General features: G+C 47.1%; 1 long non-coding RNA gene and 1 pseudogene across 1 annotated transcript; one reads left to right on the forward strand and one right to left on the reverse strand.

Moving 5' to 3' along the window:
* Positions 1-1,765: 1,765 nt before the first annotated feature.
* Positions 1,766-6,937, forward strand: LOC117091092. The gene is made up of 2 exons (XR_004440234.1): positions 1,766-2,320; positions 6,626-6,937. It is a non-coding gene; the product is annotated as an uncharacterized LOC117091092 (long non-coding RNA).
* On the reverse strand, positions 4,068-4,180 carry LOC117091187 (annotated as a pseudogene).
* Positions 6,938-7,855: the final 918 nt, after the last annotated feature.

A 7,855-nucleotide genomic window follows, 5' to 3' on the forward strand; every position in this document is an offset into this window, starting at 1 on the left:
CATTTCTCCCAGGAGGGGAGAGGACTTTCATTGTTCCTTCCTGACTGCATTTTTAGAGCTGACCCTTCACCCTAATGGGGGAAGGGCGCTACAGGGATGAGGGCAGGGAGGAGGTAGGTTACCAATGAAAGAATGGGGTTGCAGGAGATTCTAAGATCATTTATTTACAAACTTCTGCAGCCCTGCTAACCTACATGCTTGTGATTTACCTCATCTCTGTCTCCCAGTTGGTAATCAACAAACCCTTATTACCATAATGACCTATGCTTCTGTCTTCTGCGGGAGAGGGTGATAACACGCTGCTCCCCCATCCCGCCCTTTGAGAAAAAGGAAGACTGGCCAGTATAAAGGTGGCAAATAGACCTGTCACTTTCCATTAGTTCTGAAACCGCTGTGAGCTTCCATTTTGCCTTTAGAATGGGAATAGTAAAACAGACCGCATACTTCTGTGTGAAAGTGAGGGAACCGCACATCGCCTGCCCCTTGTAGCACCAATAATTGTTAGCTGATGTTTCTTAATATTACATAGCACCTGGAAGGATGACGGGCCTGCTTGCTAGAGTTTGGGGTTGGCTCGGGGAGAAGAGCAGAGCGCAGGGAGCTTCCTGTAACAGGGCCTGTCTGTCTTATACTTTCACTCTAGACAGCCTTTTGCCTTTTTGGTGTCCAGGAAAAATGACCCAGATCTTCAAGGGCTTCACTGTCCCCTTCCCTTTAACTAGGGTTCAGATGCCCTCAACTACAGACGGTTCCGTCATAAGGCCAAAAAGGCCATTGGATTCAAAGGATCTGAAAGATTGGTCCAGCCCTTTCTTTATTCTGATTAGAAACAGTCCCAGAGATGACGTGATTTGCCCAAAGTAGCGCAACTTCCTGGAACGAGAAACCAATCCGAAGATTTCCATTTCGGCGTTCTTTCCGCGGCGATCGGGTTACCTCCCAAACTTAGGATTTGCTTTTGAAAGAAAAGGAGAGGTCACATGGGAGAGGCATTGAAGGAAAAATTATTTGAATTTGGCAACTGCTTGTGGTGCGGGGGATGAGAGGTGGAGGGCGATGAAGTGCCCCTTCACACACACACACACACACACACACACACACACACACACAAATAATGTGAACAATTTTAAATTGCTTTACTTTAGGAGATCATGGATTTTCCGGGGGGGAGGGGCTGATAACTTACCCGTTTACCCAGCCAAGTTAACAATACTCTGCATTGTTTACCTAACGCAGAGTAGGTACTGAATAACTACTTGTCGCACGGATGACTGCATGACTGGATGCACCCCATTCCATCATAGTCAGATGAGAATTTGCAGAGCCAAGCCCCACCTGGGAGGCATGTAAGTCCTTTCCAGTTCTTCTCAATTATGGCTCTGCAGTGAGTATCTTTTGTTCATCAATTCTTGACTGCACATCTTGATTATTTCCTCAGGATATTTTCCTAGAAGTGGGATTACTGGGTTGAAGGGGATGCACATATTTAAGACTCTTGATTCCGAACCCCTCCAGCAGTATAAAAATGAGTCCGCTTCCCAGCAAGCTGGCCCAAACAGGCTATTATCAGGCTTAATTTTTATTTTTTATTTTTGTGTCCTCTTGATAGAACAAAAATCGTATCTCGTTTGGTTTGCATCTCTTTGGGGACTAATTAGATCAAGATTGAACTAGTTTTGAAGAAACACTCTAAGGAGTCCAGAGAAATCCTGTGTGGGGCAGGAGATCCATGAAACGAGGCACATCCCGCCCACTGAGGTGAAACCAAAGGGCGTCTATTGTTTGGTGTGATTTAACCTTAAGATGGAAACATCTGAGCCTTGCTTGAGAGGCTTCCCCTGAGCAAGGGCTGGGGGTGGGGAGCTGTGACTTATCAACTTCCCTATGTTTATTTTCATTTCCTGATGGAGAGTAAATCCTATAAACAAATGAAAAACCTGTGGACTTACATTTAAAGACTACAAGGAAAAGGGGAACTGGGCAAACTATTGCAACTCAAAAGTCGTGGAAAGGCAGGAGGGGGAGTGGGGAATTTAGAAAGATATTTCCAAGAGATGGCAGATAGGTCCCTGGGGGTCTGTGGCCAGCCTGGAGAGGGAGAGACCGAGCTAGCGGCTGTGGAAAGCTCTAGAGACTTTGTACTAGAAAGGCTGCTGTTGGTTGCAGAGCTTACATGGCCAGGAATCCCTGAGGACCTGGAAAGGGTTTTTAATGGACTTTTGAGAATCAAAGTGAACTGCCAGGGACAAACAAGAGTGGTGAGGAAATGGAGGCAGTCGTGCAACTCAGGTTGGAAAATTGCTCTAGGAATGGCACGAAGGTAGCTGTGGCGTTTTCCAAGAGAAGAGGCTGGTGGTCAGCTGGGAGCTTTCCTTGACTATGAAACAAGGAAGACTTCTCCCCATCCAGAGCCAGTAGCTGTCCCTGCTCTTCACTTAAGCACAAACCGTACCCAGGAGGATGACTGATTTACAAATGTTTACAGACAATTTTATTTACTAATCTAGCTCTCACTCTCAACTAAATTTATAGTCCTAATTATAGTCATCAGCATTTTCTTGATAATAAACCTGCAAGATTTTATTTATTTATTTATTTATTTATTTTGGAGACAGAGTTTCACTCTTGTTGCCCAGGCTGGAGTGCTGTGGTGCAATCTCAGCTGACCGCAACCTCCACCTCCCGGGTAGCTGGGATTACAGCCTCCTGAGTAGCTGGGATTACAGGCATGCGCCACCACACCCGGCTAATTTTGTATTTTTAGTAGAGAAGGGGTTTCTCCATATTGGTCTCGAACTCCTGACCTCAGGTGATCCGCCCGCCTCCATCTCCCAAAGTTCTGGGATTGAGCCACTGCACCCGGCCTACAGGATGTATTTTATAGTTGTTTTTTAAAACTTTGTGGAGAGTTTATTTTCTTGATTGCTTTAAGTTCCCTATTAAAGTCTTAAATTTAACAATTGGCTTCTAACAGTTTAGTAATCTATGAATATTTTGTACCGCTTTATTTATTCTAAAAGGGCTTAAAGTCAAAGGAAAAATGAGTATTTCTTAGAGGTTTAAATGAGTGATTCAAAACCCTTTGAGGTTATGGATATGTTAATTACCCTGATTAGATCATTACACATTGTGTGCCTATATCAAAATCTTACATGGTACCGCATAAATATATGCAATTATTATGTGTCAATTAAAAATAATAAAAGCAGAAAACTCCAAATAAAATGTTTAAAAAACTTGTCACACTTCAAAGTCACTTGGCACATTAAAAAATAGTTTTCTCCTGCTTCACCCTTGAGAGGTGGATTTTATGGAACTGGGGCAAACCCAGAATCTGTATTTTTTTTTTTTTTTTGAGACAGAGTCTTGCTCTGTTGCCCAGGCTGGAGTGCAGTGGCACGATCTCAGTTCACTGCAAGCTCCGCCTCCCAGGTTCACACCATTTTCCTGCCTCAGTCTCTCAGAGTAGCTGGGATTACAGGCACCTGCCACCATGCCCGGCTAATTTTTTTGTATTTTTAGTAGAGACGGGGTTTCACCGTGTTAGCCAGGATGGTCTCGATCTCCTGACCTCATGATCCACCCGCCTCAGACTCCCAAAGTGCTGGGATTACAGGCATGAGCCACCATGCCCAGCAGAACATGTATTTTTAAAAACCACCTAGGTGATTCCTAAATTGCTGCGACAAAGACCAGTTTGAGGAACTTGTGATCTAAATGCTTATCTATATTTTGTATTTTTTTTTTTTTCAAAATGAATATAAAAAATATAAGGCTGGGCACGGTGGCTCATACCTGTAATCCCAGCACTTTAGGAGACTGAGGCGGGTGGATCGCTTGAGCTCAGGAGTTCGAAACCAGCCTGGGTAACATAGTGCAACCCTGTCTCTACCAAAAATACAAAAATTAGCCGAGCACAGTGGTGCATGCCTATAGTCCCAGCTACTCCAGAGGCTGAGGCAGAAGAATCCATTGAGCCCGGAGGATGGAGGTTGCAGTGAGCTGAGATCACGCCACTGTACTCCAGCTGTGGTGATAGGAGTGAAACACTGTCTCAAAAATAAGAATAATAATAGGAATGCTTGATGAATTTGCCTGTCATCTTTTGCAGGAGCCATGCTAATCTTCTCTGTTATGGCTCCAGTGTTCCAATTTTAGTATATGTACTGCCGAAGCAGGCACTTTGTTTTTTAATGGTGTTCAGAATGACAGTTTTCATTTTAATCTTTTTTTTTTTTTTTTTTTTTTTGAGGCGGAATTTTACTCAGTTGCCCAGGCTGGAGTGCAATGGCATGATCTCTGCTCATTGCAACCTCTGCCTCCTGGGTTCAAGGGATTCTCCAGCCTCAGCCTCCCAAGTAGCTGGGATTACAGGCACCCACCACCATGCCCAGCTAATTTTTGTATTTTTAGTAGAGATGGGGTTTCACCATGCTGGCCAGGCTACTCTCAAACTCCTGACCGCAGATGATCCTCCTGCCTCGGCCTCCCAAAGTGCTGGGATTATAGGTGTAAGCCACTGCGCCCAGCCTTTAATTTAAACAATTTTTAAGTAATGGAGGCCAGGTGTGGTGGCTCACATCTGTAATCCCAGCACTCTGGGAGGCTGGGGTGGGAGAGAATCAGGAGGTGGAGGCTGTAGTGAGCCATGATTGTACCACTGCACTTCGGCCTGAATAACAGAGTGAGAAATAAAATAAAATAAGTATAATATAAAATAGGCCAAGTATGGTGGCCCACGCCTGTAATCCCAGCACTTTGGGAGGCTGAGGCGGGCGGATCACAAGGTCAGGAGTTCGAGACCAGCCTGGCTAATATGGTGAAACCCTATCTCTACTAAAAATACAAAAATTAGCCAGGCGTGTTGGTGGGTGCCTGTAATTCCAGATACTCTGGAGGCTGAGGCAGGAGAATCACTTGAACCTGGGAGGCAGAGATTGCAGTGAGCAGAGATCGCGCCACTGCACTCCAGCCTGGACAACAGAGCAAGACTCTGTCTCAAAAAAAATAAAATAAAATAAATATTAAGTCATGCTTTGCATTTCTGGAAAACATTCCTTTTCTCCTTCCTCCCCACCTACAGTGGGCTTCCACTCACTGGCCTCCTTTCAGTCCTTACCTAACCTACTGTGCTGTTCTCACAGTACCTGAAACTCTCGTCTGGCTTCCTGTGATTCCTGGCTTTCTCCTCTCCTCTCTGGCAACATATTTTCGACTTTCTTTTGTGAATGACAATTGGCAAGACTTTCTTCCTTTACTATCTTTCAAAGCAAGCAACGTTGCTGCATAAGGTGTCCTAGAAACTCTGGGGAAGGGTCCTAGGGCCATGTTAACTACTCCCATCATTGGTGTCTAGGTGCTTGGATTCTCAAGTCTCCATCTCTCACCATTTCTTTGAGAGGCTTTCCAGATCCCCTCATGTCAACTGCCCACTAAGCATTTATTCTCAGATGGCCTACAAAGCACCTCAAACTCAGTATTTCTCAAATATTAAGTTCCTATCCATGTTTGCCCTCTGTGCCTCACAGCTTAGAGAATAGCTCCGCCCAGTTACTCAAGCCAGAAACCTGGGGGTGTCCTAGTCATCCATCTAGCGCCACTGTCCTAAACACTGGGGATACCAGAGACTACAAATAAGTATCCCTGTCCTCATTGAGATTATGTTCCCGAGGAGGAAGACAGACATAGCAGTCAGTTCCTACACCCAGTGACGCCAGCTCTGCAGCAGCGCTGCCGCCAGCCATTCGGCCTCTCCAGCTCCTCAGTATAATCCCCACATCCGCCTCACCCTGCCAGTTGGCCTCCCTCTGCTCTTTTACTCCCTTCAATCCATTCTCCCACAGCAGTGGTAACCTTCCTTGTTTTCATTTCTTTTTTTTCCTTTCTTTTCCTTTCCTTTGATTTCTTTCAGATACAGTCTCGCTCTGTCACCCAGGCTGGAGTGCAGCAGCGCCATCTCGGCTCACTGCAACCTCCTCCACCTCCCAGGTTCAAGCGATTCTCCTGCCTCAGCCTCCCTTATAGCTGGGATTACAAGCACCCACCACCTTGCCCAGATAATTTTTTTGTATTTTTAGTAGAGCCAGGGTTTCAACATGTTGGCCAGGCTGGTCTTGAACTCCTGACCTCAGGTGACCCGCCTACCTCAGCCTCCCAAAGTGCTGGAATCACAGACATGAGCCATGTCTTAAAAGCTTAAAAAGCTTAACTGTTAGCCTCCAGCTTTAGGCTCTTCACGCTTGCAGGATAAAGTCCACCCTTGCAAACTCGGGTTAAAAGATAGTACAAGTTCTGGGCCCTGCTGGCCTCTCCACGCACCCCTCACCCTCAGGCAGCGCTCTCTGTGCAGCCATACTGAGTTACAGCCACGGTTCACTGCACCTGCCGTCCCTCAGCTCCCTCCTGCCTCCCTGCCTGATGAACTCCTGTCACTCTGTAGGGCTCAGCTTGGATGCTGTGACATGCAGCCTCTAGAATGGCCCACAGTGACCCCTACCTCCTAGGAATCCCTTTCCCTTGAATGAGCTGGATTTACTGATGCAATTTTGAATAATAGAACCTTGCAGAAGGGATGAGACATCACTTCTGAGGTTAGGTTATATAAAGACTGTCACTTCTTTCTAAGGGCTCTTTCTCACTTGGATGGTCTCCAGAAAGCCAGCTGCCATGTCACGAAGTGCCCTGTGAGAAGGACCTGTAGGGAGGGACAGAGGGAGGCTTCTAAATGACAGCCTTCGAAGAACTGAATCCTGCTGGTGACCACGTGAGGGAACTTGGACTTCGGTCCCCCAGTGTTGAGCCTTCAGATGAGATGGCAGCCCCAGCTGGTGGCATGACTGTAACCTCATGAAACACCTTCAGCCAGAAAGCACCCAGCTAAGCCATACCCGTATTTATGACCCAAAGAAATTGTGGGATAATAAACATTTCTTCTCTTAAGCTGCTATACCTTAAGCTACTTCGTTACACAGAGATAGATAACAAATACCACCTCTGGACCCTTGCCTGCCACCATACCAAATTCCATGCCCTGAGTTCTAGAGCCAATGGGGTTTCCACCTGTCATGCCCAGCCCTTCACTGCTAGTATTATAATGAGGGCTTGCCCATATCTCTGCCCCCAGATGGCAGACTCTGTAGAGGAAAGAAGGAAGGAAGAGGGGGAAGTCACCACTTTCTTTCTCAAGACTCTGAGTCTCCATTCTGCTGCTGGCCACACGTTTATACCCACAGTGTCAACAGTGCCTGGCCCCGAAGTGCAGCTGCAACTTCACAAAGAGGATCGGGCCAGCCAGAGCCAAAGCTCTATGGCAGCCACCTTCCTCCACCTCCTTCTATTACACTTCCCTCCACCTCCCTCCATCTCCTCAGTCTTCTCGGCCCGCTCCCCCGACCCTTGAGCAGCTGGCAAGCACGCACACACACAGGCACACGCAGGCATGCACGCACGACACCAGGCCCACTGCCTCCCTCTACTCCAGAAGAGCTAGGTGGAGTCCCTCCTCCCTCCTTTCACACACACCCTGGGGCCACGCTTTTGTGGCTTTTCTGAGTGAAAGGGGAGGTGGGGCGGGGGTGGGGGAAGCCATCTCTGCCTTTGAACTGCCCTGTTCCTCCACCTTTATTTCCAGCTAACCACTGAGTGCCTGCAAAAAACAAAACAAAACAAACCAGAAAACTAAACATGGAGCCCAAGCGTCTCTTGCTGCTTTCAGTTTCTGGAGAGCCAGCACACAGGTCACCCACTATCGCTGCCCAAACCCTGAGGTCTGAGGAAGACCTCTTCACACTGCCTCTGGGTGCTGTCTTTGGCTTCCGGGAGCCCCCCGGGCACTTCCCTGGAAACAGGTGGAGCT

This window comes from Trachypithecus francoisi, unplaced genomic scaffold (assembly GCF_009764315.1).
Source record: "Trachypithecus francoisi isolate TF-2019V2 unplaced genomic scaffold, Tfra_2.0 Lachesis_group11, whole genome shotgun sequence".
NCBI classification, from domain to species: domain Eukaryota; kingdom Metazoa; phylum Chordata; class Mammalia; order Primates; family Cercopithecidae; genus Trachypithecus; species Trachypithecus francoisi.